Source organism: Solenopsis invicta, chromosome 4 (genome assembly GCF_016802725.1).
Source record: "Solenopsis invicta isolate M01_SB chromosome 4, UNIL_Sinv_3.0, whole genome shotgun sequence".
In the NCBI taxonomy this organism is placed as follows: Eukaryota; Metazoa; Arthropoda; class Insecta; order Hymenoptera; family Formicidae; genus Solenopsis; species Solenopsis invicta.
Genome location: NC_052667.1, coordinates 9,319,283 through 9,341,475, shown reverse-complemented (window position 1 = coordinate 9,341,475; position 22,193 = coordinate 9,319,283). Strand labels below are relative to the sequence as shown.

The 22,193-nt window shown below is 39.1% G+C and overlaps 1 protein-coding gene across 1 annotated transcript in view; it reads right to left on the bottom strand.

Moving 5' to 3' along the window:
* The window catches only part of LOC105202483 (fatty acid synthase), a 125,292-nt gene extending 103,504 nt beyond the window's left edge, over positions 1-21,788 (bottom strand). Inside the window, exon 1 of the mRNA XM_039447945.1 lies at positions 21,659-21,788. The gene's annotated coding sequence lies outside the window, so the exon portion shown is untranslated. The remainder of the gene's footprint in view (positions 1-21,658) is intronic.
* Between the last annotated feature and the right edge of the window lie 405 nt (positions 21,789-22,193).

The following is a 22,193-nucleotide window of genomic DNA, read 5'->3' as shown; positions in this document are numbered from 1 at the left end:
TGTGGTTCATGTCGATGTATCGTATAATATATATATATATATGTGCAGAATTAGGTGATTTTGCGCACAATGTTTGTCAACGGATTATATTGAATCACGCGATCGTGTATTATGAGTGCATACGCGCCGGTGTTCTCCGGCACGTTATCTTTAGTTTCGAATTCTATTCGCACGTCAACGGTTGCGCTCTTAATCGATTCAACTTGCCGACTGCAATCAATTATTACGAACGGACCTCTGTTTAGAAAGTTGGTGACGGTGAGATTCGGCTCGAGATACTCGTATCCGAGATAGTTTTTGCAGAAACGCGCTTACATCTCGTATAGAATAGCCCATTTGTTTTTGGCAAAATCAAGATCCATTTCGATGTAGGGATAAGATTCAGAATTCAGATAAAGTTTCACGTTGGTCAAATTGCAATGATCGAATCGGTTCGTGTCCTCAGACATGTTATTTTTTCGGCCGGTTTGCATAGCGAAAATGACGTATCGCGGCTTCTCGAGCTGAGTAGCGGTCTTGATTGCCCACGAATGCTTGGTCGTGCGTTGCAAAAGCGGATACTCGTAAAGATCCCACGAGCGAAAAGCCATGCTGAGATATCGTCCGCTCTCCAAAGTGCCCAGCATCGAAAGTTTATTTATATCACTCAAGAGTACATGCGGCATTCGCCACTGAATTTTAAACAACTCGAGAACGGGCTCCAACGCCGAATTACCCTTCAGACAATTGTTATCGTTGCGCGCTCGTATCAAGATCAACTCGTGACGAGCATTGATCACTATGCGTTTATAATCTTCGCAGAATCCCAACAGCACGTAGAGCGGGACACAGAAATTGAAATACCCGTCAGCGGTAGTCATCTGCGTTTCCCAGCCGGCATTTCGCAGAATCACGCTTTTGTCGGATGACAGCGTTACATAGTTTTTCAGCGTGCTGGTTATGCCCACGTTTCTATTACGATCAATTTCAACGCCGTTCAACTCGTATCTTATCTCGTCGAACATAAACGCAACACAATTATTTCCCAATACCACGTCACCGCTGGCCCCTTCAGGTCTATTCTGTTTCGTAATTCTCCCCTCGACGTATAGGAAACTCTCGTACGGCAATGTATACAAATCTTGTTGTTGTATGGGTATTCTTATCTCATCGCTGTGCCCGTACGTTGTGTTTGCATACGGCGAATAAGCGTGGGTTTCAATCTTGACGATTCGATCGTCAAAGATCGGCTCGTCTCTGACGTTTAGAATATCAGTCATTTTTAAGATTTTCGTACCGCGAATCCCAGTGATTGTAAAAATTTAACGTTTGATGCGCTGAGCTTTTTCTTCTCAGTTGACCGAGTCGGAATATCAATTGATGATGTCACCGTCCTTGTAAAGAATGCGGTATCTCTTCGTGCGCGCTCGGCTCCACTCAACACAAGCATCTCATGTGTCACGCTCGCTTTCGAACGTGCAACCTAACTGTAATCTCTTCTCCGCGAAAGTCCAACAATCGTCCGTTTTGATCGACAACTCGTATGGTGAGAGTCGTAATGCTCCGTACGATTACTGGAAGGTAAATGATCTGATTTGGCTTTTCACTGAGCTTATATCCTGAAGGCACACTCGGCGAAAATTCATGAATCGTATGCACACGCGCACCGTTGTTGTATGCACCCGCAGTTACACTGCATTCAATACGAATTATATTTACGTTAATTATGTTGATCGACTGGTCCGATTCATACCATCTACGCGGATGCAGTACGCGCTTCGAGAATCCCAGCAGCGATCCAATGCTGATTGGTTTATTAAAGTTTATTGTGTATGCACATTTAATCTCGCACTTCATTGTGTTATAATTTACGCGAATCACTATCGGGAACTCTTCTTCCTCATTGTCATCATTGAACACGCCGATATCGCCGCGGACAACGTCACCGGTATCGGGTGCGTTGCGTCGTGGACGTTTCTGCGAAATTGCGCGTTTCAAAAATTCGTTTATGGCCGGCAGCTCGTACGATCCTTCGGGTATCGTAATCTCCGCATCGTCTTTACCGAAATAGAATTTATTGTTCGAGGCGTTCACGTTCGGTATCGTGTTGTAAGTTTCAAAAAGCGTTAGACCGAGTTCGTATTCGGCATTGGTTAAATCTATCGTCGGAGAGTAATTTGCAGCGAGAACGTTGCTCTTTCCGCTCAGCGTTAGGGTAAACGACATGATGGAAAAAGCGCTCGACGAATACTGAGACTTTGCGGTATCTCGTCGGTCTTTTAAAGGTCAACAGTCTGAAGAAACCGCAAGCACATTTGTCCGCAGAAACTTTGATCGTACGTCTGATAGGACGTTCGATTGTACTCAATCGTAACATTGCTTCCGAAATATCGCACCAGTTCTCGAGGCGGTCAAAGATTATCAAAACTATCGAAATAAATTACGCGGTTGCTCCTTTTTACGTATGCGACCCAATGAGTCCCAGGGCCCGCGATATCGTCTAGATTGACAATACCGCTTTCGTTTCTTCTTACGCCACTGGTCGGTAAAGTATTACGCATGTACACTCCTCTAAAATATGGTATGCGCATACGTTTCGCCAGACAGTTTAATTGCACATCGGTGGTCACTCCCTCGGGCATTTTTATCGTTTTTTCGACGTTTTTTTTTTCTTCGCCGATACTCCTTGTCCGCGTTTATATGGTCCAAGATACAATCCTCGTCCACGACTGTACGGAGCAAGATAAAGCCCGCAACCTTGTTCCATTGCGCGATTGTGACGTTGCAGCTCCTCGAGCTGATGTCGCGCAGCTTTGCTGTTGTTTACCGCTTTCGCTACACCGGCTGCACCACCGATTAAAGATCCGAGCACGCCTAACATTGGCAGGATCGGTAACTGTTGTAATAAATAGTTTAAAATCAGTTCTTATATGTATTATGTCTATGGTCGAGTCACTCTTGATTTCTCATATTGGTATCACTGTTCCCTCTCTATAATACCTTTTTACTTCGAGTCATTCTCTCTTTCATTCGTTCGGTCATCACACACATATCTCTGTACTAAAACCACATTGTTGTTCTTTAATAAATCGTCTTCAAGCATATTGATGTACCACAATTTTCCACACAAATCAATATGGTAGCAGAGCGTGGTTCGTGAATGGATTGAAGACTTCGCGTGTAATAAGTAAGGAAAGAAGTTAAACGTGAACGTACTCTCTCGAATTTGATACTTGCTGGAAATTTTACACGAGCAACATGGAATTCCATGGAATTGAGAAGCTGCGTGGTGCCGAAAATTGGAACACTTGGAAATTCACAGTGAGAAATCTGCTGCGAGGAACTGAAGATGCGTATGAGGTATGCACCGGTGAGATTGAAAAACCGAAATCGCTGGAAGCTACCGCTAGTGCAGAACAGCGAGTGATGTATCAAACTAACCTAAAAATCTGGGATAAGGCGGATCGTGCAGCGAGCCAGATTATTGTCAAGACTCTGGAAACCAAGGTAACGACATTGTTGGTTATGTGTGAGTGTGCAAGAGATATGTGGCTCAAGCTACATGCAGTTTTCGAACAGCAGACGAAGCAAGCTGCTCACACGGTTCAGTCAGAATTTTTCGGTTTTAATAAGAATCAATCCGATGATATGGTATCGCATATTGCAAAATTTGAAAATTTGGTTTTACGTATGCAGCAGTTGAATGTGAGGCCAGATGAATCATCTGTGATGGTTAAACTATTAGATTCTTTGCCAGATGATTATGAGAGTCTCCGACAGGCCTGGTGGGCAAGACCAGAGGAACAACAGACGCTTACAAATTTGATAGAAATACTGACATCCGATGACAAACGACGACAACAACGAATGGATAAGCAGGAAGAGATGGTCGCTCTGGTAGCCAAGGTTCAAGGGAAAAATGAATGTGACAAGGTGCAGCGCGACGGAAAGAAACGTCAGTCGAAGAAACCTGTTGAATCTACAGTTGTAAAAGGTAAAAATAAATTTACACAGTATAAATGCCATAACTGTGGTGGAATAGGCCACTTTCGTAAGAACTGTCCAAGCAAGAAGCAGAAACAGAAGGATGATGACGAGGCATTTGTATGTGAAATATTGAATACTGAACTTGACGATAGCTGGATTGTTGATTCTGGTGCGACGGATCATATAACACACCGTGGTGAGTGGTTTTCGACTTTTGAATATTTTAAAACTGCTGAAATTATTCACACTGGTAACAAGTCAACAATGGATGCACTTGGCAAAGGAACTATCAAGTTTGAAGCTCTGGTTAGTGGAAAATGGTTATCTTGTCGTATGGAAAATGTTTTGTATGTACCAGATGCTCGTAGAAATCTGTTTTCAGTGACGTCAGCACTTGATAGAGGCATTCAAGTCATCTAAGAATGGATGTGAATTTACAAAAAATGGCATTGTTAAAGCGCAAGGCGTTCGAGTTGGTCAGCTGTTTAAAGTGGAAATTCGTATCAAGCCACCAAAAACATCATGTGTCAAGGAAGTAAATTTATCGTCGAGGGATTCATTGCGCATTTGGCATGAACGATTAGGCCATCAGAACATGTATCATGTGAAGAAGATTTTAAGGAAACATGACATTGAATTTAAGGATGATGGTCAGTTTTGTGGAGCCTGCGTCGAGGGGAAGCAGCATCGTAACACTTTTAAGGAACGTCAACAACGAGCAAACGAACCAGGAGAGATCATTCATGCAGATCTCTGTGGTCCGATGGAATGTACATCTCTGGGAGGAGCAAAATATTTTGTATGCTTTACATGCGACTATTCTAGATTACGCATAGTTTATTTCCTTAAAGAGAAATCAGAAACTGCTGGTAAAATTGCAGAAGTATTACAAATTATCAAAACTAATTTTGGACGTCCCATGAAAACTCTGCTATGTGATGGCGGTACAGAATTTAAAAACAGTAAAGTACAAGAACTTCTGTCATCAAATCGTGTAACTCTTGTTGTTTCTAATCCGCATACACCTCAGCAAAATGGCTGTGCTGAGCGTACGAATAGAACAGTAGTGGATATTGCTCGAACAATGCTCCTGGCGAAGAACTTACCTAAACATTTATGGGCGGAAGCAGTAAATTCAGCCGTTTATATTCTTAATCGAACTGGACCTAGTAGTCTCGATGGAAAAACGCCATATGAATTGTTTACCGGAAAAAGCGTGCATCTCAACAAATTTCACACTTTTGGTACAGGATGTTTTGTGCATGTGCCAAAGGTTTAACGTAAGAAATGGGATGCAAAAGGACAACACGGTATACTTGTTGGTTACTCAGATAACATTGATGGTTTCCGCATATGGCTAAAGTCTAGGAGCAAAATTATTCGGAGCAGAGATGTAGTGTTTGAGCCAGAAACAACGGAGGACTTATTAGCTTTATTTCCTGTTGATACAAACATTGAGCCGGAGGCTAACGATCAGAAGAAATGTATTGAAGACGTTAACATTGACTCATCCGACTCATCGAGTAATTCATCAAATGATTCAGCGGAGGATTCAGCGTTGGATCCGAAGGAAAATTTAATACCGGAAACTCCAAAACGAGATCTGCGAGATAGGAATAAGTTGAATCCACCAAAACGATTGATTGAAATCATGCTGGCTGAAATGGACGAACCTCGGAATTACACTGAAGCGACTAAATCAGAAGAATGTCATCACTGGAAAGCAGCGATGGAAGATGAATTAGCATCGTTGGAGGAAAATTCGGCTTGGTCTTTGGTCGAGTTACCAACTGGTTGCAGATCTATTTCAAATCGCTGGGTTTATCGCATTAAACGTGACGCTGAAGGAAAAGTCAGCCGTTATAAAGCTCGATTAGTTGCTCGAGGTTTTAGTCAGCGCGAAGGAATTGACTATAATGATACATTCAGCCCTGTTGCTAGATTTGATACAATTCGAGCAATATTAAGTATTGCTGCGAATGAGCAACTTGAAATTGCACAGTTTGATGTTAAAACTGCCTTTCTAAATGGCATAGTTAAAGAAGATATCTTTATGGATCAACCACAAGGCTACGAGGATGGCACCAATCGTGTCTGTAAACTCCATAAAAGTTTGTATGGTTTGAAACAGTCTCCTAGATGCTGGAACAAACGCTTCAAAAATGTGTCAACTAACTTTGGATTGCAGGAAAGCTCAGCAGATCCATGTCTATTTTATCGGATAATCGGTAATGAGAAGTTAATAGTCGTATTATATGTTGACGACGGTCTTGTTGTTGCTACAAAACAAACAGATATTCAAGAGTTTTTAATCAGACTTAAAAGTGAATTTAAAATAACCGTTGAAACAGTCGGTTGTTTTTTGAATGTGCTCATCAATCGTTTTAAAGATGGTTCGATTTCTATTTCCCAAAAGACCTATGCAGAAAGTATTCTGCGAAGATTTAATATGGAAGAAGCTCGTTTTGTATCAACTCCAATGGAAAAATGTCATCAAGCAGAGGAAGTTATTGACACGAAGATCACGAGTGCTCCCTATCGTGAAGCAGTGGGGTGCTTGATGTATTTAGCCATCTGTACACGACCGGATATCACTTACGCAGTGAATTACGTCTCACAGTTTTTGGAAAAACTAGAAGAAAGACATTGGACAATGGTCAAGCGGATCATGAGGTATATCAAAGGTTCGCTAACGTTAGGCGTCTACTATGATGCACATGCCAAGGGTGGCAAATTAAAAATCTACAGCGATGCAGACTATGCGAGTGATTCAAATACTCGACGTTCAGTCAGTGGAATAGCTTGTAACTACAGTGGTGGAGTCATTCTCTGGGCAAGCAGACGTCAACAGAGCGTTTCCTTATCAACGACTGAAGCCGAGTATGTTGCCGCTTCAGAAGCGGCCAAGGATGCTGTATGGTTAAATCAACTATACAAGGAAATATCTCCTTTAGAGACTGCTCCAGTACTCTACGTGGATAATGTTAGCGCCATCAAGCTAACAAAGAATCCTAGTTTCCACAAGCGCAGCAAGCACATAGATGTGCGCTTTCACTATGTACGCGAACGAGTACAAGAAGGACAACTGAAGATTGAATATGTTCCAAGCAAAGAGCAAGCAGCGGACATCCTGACGAAGGTCATTCCGCGTATACAGTTTGAAAGACTACGTAAAATGTTGGGAATGACTAATATTGATCGTTAAATTGTTTTCTTTAGTTCTTTTGATTTTGAACATTTAGGGGAAGTGTTGTAATAAATAGTTTAAAATCAGTTCTTATATGTATTATGTCTATGGTCGAGTCACTCTTGATTTCTCATATTGGTATCACTGTTCCCTCTCTATAATACCTTTTTACTTCGAGTCATTCTCTCTTTCATTCCTTCGGTCATCACACACATATCTCTGTACTAAAACCACATTATTGTTCTTTAATAAATCGTCTTCTATCAAGCATATTGATGTACCACAATTTTCCACACAAATCAATAGTAACACACCGCCTCGTTTCGCCGACGGAAGTATTCGTTTTTTCATCGTTTTCTTTGTCGTTGCTTTCCTCTTTCTCGCCTTCATACCCATGCCGATCTTGGTCTTGGCCTTCATCGCTGTCCAAACGGCTGCAGCGGCGGCTTTTTCGCCGATAGTCGAATCTCCTGCGATGACGCGTCCCAGCGCTTTATCGGCGAGCACCTTATCCGCCGCGTGTCTATCGACGAGTTCGTTGCTAAGAGAGTACGCAATATCGTGTTCGCGGCACGCCGCGTCCAATGGATTTACGCCTCTGTCGCCTCTAGCTAATCGTTTCTTCAACCGAGTGCCCGGACCGCAAAACTGATAGCCGGGAATATGTAATTCGAAAGGAAGCGCATTTATCGCTCGATTCAGCAGACCTCCGACGCAACCTTTGCTCGACGCTGACATTCGCCGCAATCTTTAATTCTCGGCGCGGGACCGTCAATGTGCGTTCTCTGCCACGGCTGATTGTGATGCTCGTCGCAGCGACGATACGTTCCAACCTCCGGGTCCGCTCTTATATGCTTCGGAAGCCTGTCCCACACGTGATCGACGTAGTTGCCGTATACGTGTAACAATACGACTTTTGGTATATATTCCAACTGCTCAGCGCTCAAATCTAAAATATCACAGGGATGTGACAGCGTGAGAAACATTTTTACTACTGAGCAACTCGCGGTTCCGCGCGCCTATAAATAGGCGCTCGACGTGTCACGCGAGTTTAGTGTGAATCATGAAATTCATGCGGCAGTCGCGTACGATACGCGTCACAAACTGTGACGAGAAATTGCAAATGATTGGGGGCAGCGCGCCGTTGAGGAAGCACGGTGAATTGTTGCCGAGTACCATCCGCGCTATAATTGCGGGGCCATCCTCGTGCGGCAAGACTAATGTTCTTATAAGCCTGCTCGAAAGTCCGCACGGTGTACGTTTTGAAAATGTTTATATTTATTCCAAGTCGCTAATGCAACCAAAATATCGATATCTCGAAAATCTGTTGACATCGATCAATGAAATCGGATACTTTACATTCTCAAATAACAGCGATGTCGTTCCGCCGAGCGAGTCGCGTCCGAATTCGATCTTTGTCTTCGACGACGTTGCATGCGATAAGCAGGATGCGATCAGAGAATACTTTTCGATGAGTCGTCATTCGAATGTCGACTGCTTTTATCTGTGTCAAACGTACGCGAGGATACCGAAACATCTGATACGCGATAATGCCAATCTCCTAATCCTGTTTAAACAGGATGGTACTAATCTAAAACATATTTACAACGATCACGTGAACAACGACATGTCGTACGACGAATTTTGCGCATTATGTCGTGCTTGTTGGCAGCGTGAGTACGGATTTCTAGTGATAGACAAGGATAGTTCGCTCACTAATGGACGATACAGAAAAGGATTTAACAAGTTCGCGGTACCGTAAAACGATTAGTTGTTCTCGATACCTTGAACAGAGACGTTCATCATGGCTAATGTGCGTAATCGCGAGAAACTCGCGAAAGAGATTGAAAAAACGAGCGAGGCGATCCGCAAGAAACATCGCGCTCTGAAAACTGATCGAATTGAGGAAGAGATCGCGATGGAGAGACGTTTCAAGCCTATCGTTGAACCTCTGAAACAGATTGTCGAGGAATCCCAGCCGATTAAGAAAGACGTTAAAGATCAAAGAGGAAAAGTCGAAACATACTAAGAAAAAACACAGGGATAGCGACGACGACGACGGCGACGATGATGGAGCATCTCACAAATATTCAAAATTACCATCGGGAGAAAGGAAACGTTCTAACGTCGCGTTGGATTCACCTGTGCTTCATTCTACAATGATAGAATCGCCAGGACCGTCGACGAAAACACCTACGATTGGAGCAGCAAAATCAACGAATAAGGTTCTCGAGGACGTCTTCGAAACCACAGACGATTCATTCGGAACAACTGTTCAACATCACATGCAAACGTTGGAAGGTCGAAAAACGTTGTCGCAACATTTGGGTCCGCTCGGTCAAAAGTACATCGGCGAGTTCCTCAGCGGTGGTGGTGGTGGATCGGAGAAAAGTATAGACACCATATATGGCGTTCGTCTCGACAGGGACGAAATGATGCTTGGTAATAAAAAGTTTGACGTGGACATCGATGATAACATCATTATCGACGGCGTGCGATACGTTGGCACACCCGGTCTTTATGAGTTGATTTTTAAAAGATTGCCCGATGATTTTCTCTATAAGGAGGATGATTTGCAAAAGTACAAGAGCATATTGTTGGCTACAAACGTACATAGAAAAAATTTCACCGCGCAGAGTCGACTACGGGGCAACAGAGGATACAAGTATAAATACGTGATTGCGCCATTGATGTCAATTGAATCTACACCAAAGAGAAAGAATAAATCCGGAAAGGGAATACCTCGCGCTATGATACTGAACGATAATAAGATCGATTACGTGCACTGGGACGATCCCAATGAGTTGGTGGATCGACTCCGGTTGCTTGACGCTTCATATAGAGCCGGCAACGATGCTCACGGCAACGAGATGTTGTCCATCATCGAGGAACTTCGCGAAGCCGGTATAATTATAAATTAAGCGTATATCCCGCGAAACGAGTCAGACAGGAGGCTGACTTTGTCCGAAAAGGACGTGCGATAAAAAAAAATGAGCGGCAATGAACGCCGAAAAGACGGGTACGAACGTCTAACGAATGACTTTGAACGGTTCTTAAATAAAAATCGGACGGTTGGGGAACGATTGACGGATAATTATCACGCGGCTCAGGATCGTTGTGAAAAATCTCGAGATCGAGTATTAGATGGTTATCGAACGAGCGTAAATCGGATGAAGAATGAGTATGAAAAATTATCTAATCGACAGAAACCGAAGGACAAAGAATGGTTACTGAAGGATGATAGAAAATAAACGAAGCTGATTTACATCGCGAGTTTACAAAAAAAAAACATGAGTTTATCAAAAAAAATTAGCTCCGAAAGACGACGTCTCGTCGAGGAATTACACGCTCCAGCGAGACGACATTTTCCAAGAAGACGTGTTATAATCAAAGAATTCGACGATCTGTGGCAAGCTGATATCGTCGAGATGCGTTCATATTCAAATATTAACAAAGGTCATCATTATATACTAACGGTCATTGATGCGTTGAGCAAATTCGCATGGGCAGTAGCGATGAAGAGCAAGAGCGGAAAAGAGACAGCTGACGTCATCGCCGAGATAATTCGGAAGAGCGGAAGATGTCCACGCAACTTGCAAACGGATATGGGCAAGGAGTTTTACAACGTCGATGTGCAGAAACTTTTGAAAAAGCACAACATTAATCATTATTCCACGTATTCGGTGATGAAAGCATCGATAATCGAGCGCTTCAATAGAACTTTGAAGGAGAAGATGTGGAAAATGTTTACGTTGCAAGGATCTTACAAGTGGGTCGACGAACTACCGCGTCTGGTTTCAGATTACAACCGCGCGTTTCATCGTACGATAAGCATGCGACCCGTGGATGTAACGCCAGAATTGGCTAAAAAGCTCTTCGACACGGTGTATAGCCACGTTAAGATCGCTGCACCTGCGAAATTCAAGGTTGGAGCTAAGGTACGCGTGAGCAAACACAAGACAATTTTTGAAAAAAACTATACTCCAAATTGGACAACCGAGGTGTTTACGATGGTTAAAGTGCAGCATACAAATCCCATCACGTATTTATTGGAAGATTATCGCGGAAAAAGCGTCGCGGGTGCATTTTATGAACATGAATTACATCAAGCGAAATATCCTGATGTTTATTTAGTGCAGAAAATTTTAAAGAAGAAAGGAAACAAAGTTTACGTGAAATGGCTGGGATTCGATGCATCGCATAATTCGTGGATAAATAAAAATAATGTTATTTAATTTTGTAAGAAACATATATATTGTGAACAATAAATACATGAAAAAAAAAATATATGATTATACTTTTTATTTTCTCTCTTTGTCCTCGTTTAATACAATTATTACATATGAATTAGAAGATATCACACACACATACACACACACACACACACACACACACACACACACACACACACACACACACACACGCACACAACGTGAGACATACGTACAATTCAATATAAAGAAACGTATTAAAATAGGTTTAATGAAAAAAAAAATATAGTAAATACTACTTCTAAATATAAAAACATATAACAATACATCGCATAATACTGATACAACTTATAATAAAACGTGACACATTAAATATATATTACAATGGTATACGCCAATGTCCCCACGGTAATGTTTTTGTTGAATCATGGATAACGTATCGCTTATCGTCTTTTGAATTAAGCGCAACTTTCTTCTCATTAATAGTATACACCTCATGTAATTTTGAACGTATACATGTTTGGCGGCGAGTTAATTCTATATCGTCGTGCAAGCATCGCTTATAATCTTCAAAAGTAATAGTTCGCGCTACTACATTATTCTTTACACCTTTAGCCTTTTTCGTATCTCTTTTCCCTTCTACTCTCACAGCATACATTTTCGCTCTTAACCCTACAAATTCAGTCATAATCATGCCGCAATTCTCATCCTTCATTAGCCCGGGAACCTTCTTATTAACGAGAGGCATATTATATACATTGTCCGCGGGATAATCACTTGTGTCGTATCTCGCGATATCACGTTTCTGTCCATGTACACATCATCGCACTCGATGGCCATCACCATGCTGTCTGTGTCTGTGTAGAGTATCTGACATTTATCTTGATACAATGGTAGCATATAATCGTAGTAAAATTCGTAAAGGCAGGTTTTTGAAATGTCGAGAATACACATGCCGACATATATGGGTTTGTTAAATTTTACCGAGAGTTTACGCATTTCTATGGTAACCAGATTTTCTGTGAAAACGCTGCGGCTATGAAAATTCGGAGCAGCGATCATGGCCTCTGCCCCGTAACGGCCTTCCCATTGCGTTACTAATTTAATATCAGCATGATTACGTACATTTTCCATTGTTTTACCGAAAACTGCATTATTCATTAATTTATATAAATTTTTCTCGAAATCGTTTTTCGCGTTTGTTCGAAATTCTGTATTTAGTTCTATATAATTTCTGAGCCAAGTGGATTGAGCGAATTGAAGTATGCGATGTATTTTTACGATTCGAAGCCCATGACGCGTGCACTGTTGAAGATTGCGGTAGTGGATGACGTAACGCTCTTTATCATGCACTGTCGCTAAAAGCTTACTTTGCCTTGACCCTGGAGGCTTATCGCTCGAAGGACAGAACGGTAGGTCACTGTGTCGATCGTGCAGATGATTCTCATATGCAAGGTCGACTTCCAATATATACCCGATGTTAGAGTCCAATGCGATCGCGTTTACATCAAAATTTTCAACGTTTTCGACCCATTTAAATTCACCGTATGGCAACGGCTGGCACATTGCCCATCCATAAAGATTATTCACATCGTAATATTGACAATATATTGATGGTTTTGACGGATCGTACGATTTCATGAACTTATTATTGGCCTTTGCATATCTGCCCGAACATTGACTTAATCCGCCACGGATCCCACGTTCCACGTAAAGTATCATTTCTATGTCCGTAAGCAATTCGAATCTTATACCAGTTTTTTTCAACATTGCATCCCATGTATAGCCTGGTAATGTATAGTAATGCGCAGGGTCCAGACCGTAACTCTGCATGCTTTTATCACGAAAGTTTTCAAAAATGTCGGCTAATAATAAAACATCCGTTTTCAAATATAAATCGCTGTATTCGCCCAGGGTTTCAATTGCGAACCGCTGCCATACGTTCTCGGCATGAGCGTAATCATGCTCTGATACCGTCTGCTCGGTGAATGAACTGTAGAACGATTCACGCGGAGGTAAACGCGTTTCTAAAAGTTTGTCGACATTATCAACGTACTCGTACGGAAAGACACCTTTGCGCGTGAGCAATTCGAAATCCTCGTTCGATAACGATGAAAATTCAGAACGAGTAATTTTTAATTGTTCAATATTTAGAAATGACGCCAATTTTTCGAGACTCGAACTTAAGAATTTATATGAATCAATGAATCGAAATCGTATACAATTTCGTACTTCGCCTGATTTTGTTCCTACGCCAGTAGCTGCGACATGTTTAGTAAAAGAAATATATTTTTCTTTATTTACCGGTAGTAGATCAATCTTGCCTTCGAACGCGGTAGAAATTTCTTTTATTATAAAATGCGCGTCGTAACCGCTCAAATTATGAAAAACGATTGGAATAACGTACGTATTCTTATAATTTAGATTACATTTATTATGAGCGGGACCACGGTACTTGCCGGTCAGATGACAATGATCATGCACCCGTTGATTATCAAGCCACTCGTTACGGATAAGGCGCTTATCTGATACAAACGGTTTTTCGCATATATGGCACTTCGTCGCGTTCAAGAATGCCTCTTGTTGCTGTCTTGTTAATTGTTCCATTGGAACATTGGCGGATATTCGGGCTTTCATGTCATGCGCCAAATTTTCTAATTCTTTCGCAAACCACGCGATACAATCCTTATCGCGGCGAAAGCGATACTTTGATAACGCGTCGTCGAACGAGCATTTAACATAGTAAGCTATGCTAAATACCTTGTGATGTTGATACGCGAAACTCAACGTGTTCTCTGTTTCATTCTCCATCTTCCTCAATACGCACTCCAAATCGGCGTAAATTACAAAGGGGACGCGCTCCTTGTTGTTGTATGAGTCGAATTCTAGCCATTTCTGGTCCTCTCTCGGTAGAATGATGGCGCAGTCATTTATTTTCTTGCACTCCATTTCGTGCAACTGCAACTTTTCCTCTAAGTGGAAGTAATGCAGGCATCTGTAATAAACAAATTATTTTTTACTAAACAATAATTAAAAGTGTGAATTTTTTTTTTCTTTTTTATTATTACACTTACCGATCGCAAATGTACTTTCTTCCATTATGTTTGTTTAGTTGTGAGCTGACCAGTCGCGACAGGTTCTTAATCCACGCAAAGTGGCCGTGGGTGACGTCATGTTTATCTTCCACGTAAAAAAGATTGATGTGTTTCTCCTTTTTATCTTCAGTCAGACGTAACGGTACAACGTACTGTATCTTTTCTTTTCTATCAAGTTCGGTACCGTACACGTTCACCGACACGTCGTTTAATCGTTCAAATTTTCCAATGTCTTTCACTTTCATTGGAAATTGTATATCGTCAAACTTTAAAACAGTCGAATAATGCGGATACGACGACTCCAGGGATGCATTTTTTTCAGCTGGGTACAGGGCAGCCACCACTGACCACGCGAAGCAAGCATTGTCTTTCGATTGCACATTAATTACCGCACGTTTGTCACTTACCGACAGCGGCACTTCAAAGTAACACCCCGCGTGCATGGGATTAAGTTTGTTTATATTCACCATCAAGTTCTGTATTCGGTGTAACGCCCAACCACTATCGCGTTCCTGAAACTCATCGAGCATCGCTAATATTACTTCAATAACGCGTCGTTCATACCACTCGCGCAAATTTGATGCTCTATACAATTCATAGTTTTTCGTCGCCAGACTTTTATTATCGCGGTCATCACGAATGTTTACAAATTCACCGTTGAATACAGTGTTCACTTTTACACTTCCATGTTTCGCGATAGCGTCTCGCACTTGCTCGATCGCTAAATCACTAGCGTCTTCCAAGAAATGTCGCGGCTCAATATAATCCGCGTTTATTACAGCACCCGTAAGAATACGTGACTCAAACGCAGCGTCGATCTCGCGCCACACGAGCGATTTTTTGTCACCGGCGCTAATACTAGCGTGCGCACCACCACCACCAACGTGCACGAAACGCTTTTCTAACTGCGCTTTTGCACCCGCGAGTCGCGCAATTCTCGCCACTATGGATTGTTTAGAGCCGACGGTGAGCCGTGGACGTTTGACACTACTACAACATTCTTCGAGCTGCGTGAGGCACTCGTCACAACGTTGCAACCACGTAAAACATTCTGCTAAATTTGCGACCTGCGAGCATTGCTCGAGCAGTTCGCGTTCCACTTGCTCACTATTTTCCATTTTTCATTTATTAACATGCACTATAAAATGTCAAGCAGCACTTGCACGTATATAGTTTACACGATCGATTACAGTCTCGATTGATGCTTTGAACGCGATATTGATCTTGTGCAAACTTTGCTTCAAAATCGACATCTATGCGTTGACTGATAATAAATGTCTTTCTTATTGTGTAGACACACATATTGGGCTCATGTCACATGGAATCTTCAGAAACGTTGATCGCCTGCAGTTGGTACAAGATCGACCGTTTAGCGCAATAAAAGAACCTGTTTCATGATCTCGAATAATGCGCATTACTCTCCATGTGTATTGCGCTCTTTCAATCATGCACGTTGCACACAGTGATCGAGAATCATACGACGTATAATAAACATGAATCATACAATATTTTGTACTCTGATTCAAAGCACGGATTTGCGCATTTGACATGACTCTTTCCACAAAATTCTCAGGATGTTCACTCTGATTGCAATCATTATCATCGGGTAACTCTTCGTCAGATTCTTCGTCTATTAAATTCTAAAAATTCATTCGCATATATTCGAACGATTCATTATCAATGTCCATATTATTATCTATATTCCCAACATTTTCGAACTCAACGTCTTCGATACGCTCAGCCATTTTTACCACTGCATATTGCGACCGATTCGGTATGCTTTCGAGACATCTACTGAGGTCTGAGCGCTAATTGACTTATTATATATTTTATCTGCAACTCCTTTGTCCCTTTATTCAACTGGGGGAAGCATCGTCATTGCTTCGCGATTTGTTTAATGCAACCTGTCCGTGCCTGTTTTGAATCATCGTTTCATAAAAATCTATTCCACATATCGAGGGATGTTCGCACCGACGTTTGCGATTTCTTTGTCTAAGCTTGCATCATGCAGCGGCGGTTGATACCTGTTTTGAATCGTTTTGCCAACAAATCTACCCCCCCCCCCCTATATCGGGGGATCGTGTATTTGACAACAGGTCATATTCGCATCGATATTTTGCCTACCTATCCGCATCTTCTTTGTCTAAGCTTGCGTCATGCAGCGGCAATCGATCCCTTGAATCATCGTTTCATGAAAATCTACCCCCACATATCGGGGAACGTATAAAAGATACTCGTCATTCTATATACATGCGATTAATTGTAAATACGCAGTGCGACGGAGGATGCTCTCGCACAGCCCTTTGTTCCTCAGTCGTAGCCGTGATCTCGATTAGCAAACATTGTGAGTGAGAAAAAATGACGTGGGGCACGTGGATGAACGTCTTCTTCAAGGAGTTCGTTCCCACGGACAGCCTCCTCGGGTAATCCTCTTCGAGCACCACCACCTTTACAGGTGAGGACGAAGTGGAGGCCGAGGGGAGTGAGCAAATTTATTTCTTTGTGCGCGCTGCGGCGGACAGTTCCGCGAACGCCACGTCAGGCCCGCGCGCCGCGAATTTTAGGTCCGCGGGTGACGTCAGGCCCGCGACGCGAATTATAAGTATATATTATGAGAGTTCTAACTCAGGCACCGAGGGTCCCCCCCCCCCTACGGCTATCTATTTACATAAACAAATATGGTTATTACTATCTACATAGATAACGGTTATCTCTGTTTATGTAAACAGATAACGGTAAGTCCCGGGGGTGACGTCATTACCCCGCACCCACATTTCCCCCGCGCACCTCACCCCCCTTCGTTGCCCCGTAGTTAGAACTCTCATAGTCATACTACTATCATGTCGAGTTTTGTGCCTGAAAAACAACATTTGCGCCACGCATTGCTTTTTTTATTTAATCAAAAAAAAAGGCTGTTGAAAGTCATCGTTTGCTGGTAGAAACATATGGTGAACACGCTTCATCGATTAGAACATGTGAGACATGATTTCGACAATTTAAAAGTGGTGATTTTAATGTGAAAGACAGTGAGCGCTCTGGTAGACCACAAAAATGCGAAGACGAGCAATTGCAGGAATTATTGAATGATGACCCAACTCAAACTCAACGGGCAATTAGCAGAAGCATTACATATATCAAAAGAAACAATTAGCAAACGTTTACGAGCAATGGGAAAGATCAATAAACTCGGTAAATGGGTCCCACACAATTTGAATGAACGTCTAATGGAAAATCGCAAAGTCACTTGTGAAATGCTGCTTCAACGCCACGAAAAGAAATCATTTTTGTATCGAATTGTGACGGGTGACGAAAAATGGATTTATTTTGAAAACCCAAAGCGGAAAAATCATGGCTTTCACCTGGCGAAGCCGGTCCCTCAACACCAAGGCCAAATCGCTTCGGCAAGAATGCTCTGTGTCTGGTGGGACCAGAGCGGTATTGTGTATTATGAACTCTTGAAGCCCGGCGAAACCGTTAATACACAACACTATCGCCAACAAATGATTAATTTAAACCACGCATTAATCGAAAGACGACCGGAATAGGCCAGAAGACATGGCAAAGTGATTTTGTTACATGACAATGCGCCGTCTCACACAGCAAAACCAGTGAAAGACATCTTAAAATCTCTTGGATGGGATATCCTTCCGCACCCGCCGTACTCCCCAGACCTGGCGCCATCTGACTATCACCTCTTCGCATCAATGGGGCACGCGCTCGCAGAGCAGCACTTCAGCAATTTCGAGGAATTTGGAAAATGGCTCGACAAATAGTTTGCCGCAAAAGACAAGCAGTTTTTCTGACATAGTATTCATAAATTACCAGAAAGATAGGCGAAATGTGTAGAAGCCGATGGCCAATATTTTGAACAAAAAAAAATTAATTTCCCTTGAAAATTACGTGTTTTTTTTTACCAAAAAACCGGAAAAAAACTTATGCATACACCTGGTAAAGCTAATTCATAAGTGGTTAAAAATAAAAGATAATCACTACAATTTTAATAATTAACAAATTTGCAATTATACAAAAATTATTAAAAAACTTATATGAACCCTAACAGCACAGGGACGTCTACGGGACGTCCTAAGGACGACCTGTCGGGACGAGCGGGATATCCTGGGGACTACCTGTTATAGTTCCGAAACGTCCTGTGGACGACCCGTGGACTACCAAATGAGGTACCAAATGCGCCTCATTCTTGCCTATGGGTGTATTCTCAAGATAGTATACTTTCAGATAAATTTAACAAAATAAAAAAAATCGCCAAATTTGACTATTTTTACAAAAATATTCGTAAAATGCTTAATTTTTGAAATAATTCAACAAAAATTTAAGAGTGTATTCTCAAGAGAATATACTTTCAGATAAAAATTAGTTTCATAGAAGGTTGTTCAATTTTAAATGGTCTGTGTACCTTTAAAGATAGAAGAAAGACGCGTGGGGTCTTTCAGACCCCGGGTGACCATTACGGGTTAAATGTTAAGTGTTTTATTTTATGCACTACTGTTGATTTACTATTACATTAATGCGACATTGTTTAATGTCATCATAATAATGTATAAAATTTGTTATTGTGTAAAATAATATTGAAGGATAATGTCAAAACAATAAGATGGCTTCCAGAATTAAATTTGCTATTAAAAAATAATAAGGAACTGTATTTTTAATCTACCATTTTATAATTCCTAGTAACACCAAATGCATCTTGTCTAAAGGAACTAATGTAACAAGGTCAATCTTCAAATTACATAAGAAATATTTGTTTGTAATAATCTTTATCAATTTGAAAATAAAATTCCTCATTAATTTTTAATTTTGAATGAATGAATCTCAGTAGAATCTTAGTAGAAGATTAAGCCCTAATCTGCGATAAAAGTAGTGACAGTCTTTAATCTTTTGCTCTGAACTTTGAATTGCAATATTTTTTTTAGCAAAAAGTTAAAGACTTTTTGGTGAAAAAATATCACTTGTTGATTTACTATTACATTAATGCGACTTTGTTGAATTTTATTTTAATAGTATATAAAATTTATTAATATATATATGAATACCTAATTAAAATATCTGACTTTTATGTAGAACAAATTTTATAAACATTATAAAATGTTTATAAAAAATAAAATGTATAATGTTTATAAAAAATAAAATGTAAATGTTTAATCTTTTATACTTTTCTGTTATTTCACATCCAAAATTTAGTTGTACACAACGTTAATGTTCGTATTCTTACATTAGAACAATAGAGGAAAAGAGGGTAATATGGCACCCATTTTCATTTTATTGAACAACTTTGTTTATAATTAATATTTTCTATTGAAACTAGAACGATTACATTCGTCAGAGTGTTGTTTGACAGATTCTAGACTTAAAATAATGAAATATTTATTATTTAGGACGTGATTTATAAAAATCTAATGCATTGCATAATTGGTGGAAGAAAAAAAAGTAGTTATAATATGGCTATCCATAAAAATACTTTTAAAAAATTGGTTTAATTTAAAAGAAACACAGTACTTTGTTACAAAATTATATATTTTTAATTTTTGATTGTTTAGAATTTTCTTGATTTAGAATTTTCTTGAGTTCAGAAACTTTAGAAATATCATTACAAATTTTAATAAAAATATTATTTTATTAATTGTTATTTTTTAAAAAATAACAATTGAAAATAGAACCAAAACATAAAAAAACATATAAAAATAAGTATATTGTAAAAATTAATTGTGTAATTAATTGTTATAAACAAATTATTAAAAATTGACTATAGAAAAAATTTACTGTGCCAATCGATTATAAAGGAATAATTACTAAAAAAACATACATGACTCTTTCTTGAATCATTCATATTTTATGCAAAAAAAAATACAGTCATTTTGCATTAATTTGTTTATAACAATTAATTGAAAAATTGATTTTTGAAAAGTGTTCTTTATATAATGTTGTTTCATAATTGTGTTCTATTTTCATTGTTATTTTTTGGCTAACTTTGCTGATTCGGCTATGAGTTCTAATGGGTTAATGTATTTATTAAATAATTACAATTTTCTTTTATGAATGACAAATAGTTGAGATCGAATAAGAATAAATAACATTAAAGTTAGTAACAATGATATTGAAGTAATGCTGTTTCTAAGATGTTTTTTAAATCGAGAAACAGTATAATAGCTTTAATTGTAAATCATTATATTATTTAAATAATTGAATACGTACATATTTATGCATATATGCCAAAGTATACTAAATTGATATATATATATATATATATGTATATGTATGTATACATATAAATACATACTTATTTAATTACACAGCCACACAAAAACGAAAAGGTGTCATGTCCGACAGATTAAACCTATGAGGCTCTGAAACTGAATATGACCTCAAAATTGCGCCATCAGATTATAAGTTTTTTTACCCTCAAAAAATTGCCAAACATTGTTTAAAATTCAGCCCAGTAAAAAAATTCTGATTTGATGGCGCAATTGTAAAATCATATTCGGTTTTAGAGTTTCATAAGGATATATGAAACTCTGCAAAATACATTACTTCAAATACACTATTTCAAAATACATAAGGATATATGGGTCTAATCTCTCGGATATGATACTTTTTCTTTTTTGCGTAGTTATTTATAAAATAATGATTAACAATTAAAATTAATGTTACAATATTAAAAATTATTTCACATATTCGAGTAATTTAGAGGAAAAATAGCCCAATAATGTGACGTGGTAGACAATAGGCAATTTCATTTACAGAATTTTAAGTGATAAAAAATCTGTATAAATCATGAAGAAAGGTAGAAAGACCAAACAAACTTATGTAATAATCCCATATAAATAGTAGAAACTAGAAAAATAACAATAGTAACTTTACGTTTAATTTATCTTATAAATAATGAAACTAATTAACAATTAATTAGTTAAGGACTCTCAAAATTTAAACACAATTGAATTGAAAATATGCTAATGAGAGTCAGCGGGTAAAAAATGCGCAAATACACGTATTGATATACAATCATTTATTCATTTCTCAATAGAACGTTTTGACTCACTTTGGAATCATCCGCAGCGTATCAATATCAATAATAAACTAATTAATATAATAAAAAATTCAAAACTTTTATTATGCAAATAATTTATGATTAATTTGAACGTTCAATGTTTACTTCATAAAATTAGATAAATGTTAGAACTTACCGTTTTTCTTGAACTGATTATGCGGATCGTAGTCATATGTGATTACAACTAATCGATTCTTTAGCTTTGCATTGTTATTTGTATCTTATAGGGTATTTATACTTGTGGAAAATATATTGCTTATATTATTTGCTTTATAAAAAAAAATTTATTTGAGTGATTCTTACAAGGTTACATTTTTATTTTATTTTATTAGGGTTATTAATTCTTATCATGATCACGACTCATTGTATTTTTGTTTTTGATAGAGTATTTTATTACTCTATCTATGTATATAACACTTTATAGTATTCGATAGATTCTACAAAATTAAATTACGATACATACCTAGCAATTAAATTTTAAAAAGCAATTGTATAAACAATTTTGTCATATTATTGTAATTTTTTTTTGTTATTAAACAACTACATTTAAATTGTACCAACTAAAAAATTTTTTAATCATGAACAAGACTATGATCAAAATAAAAATATTAACCATTACAATATTGAAAGTTTTGTGTTAAAACGATAAATTATTTTTCAAGTAAAATAAT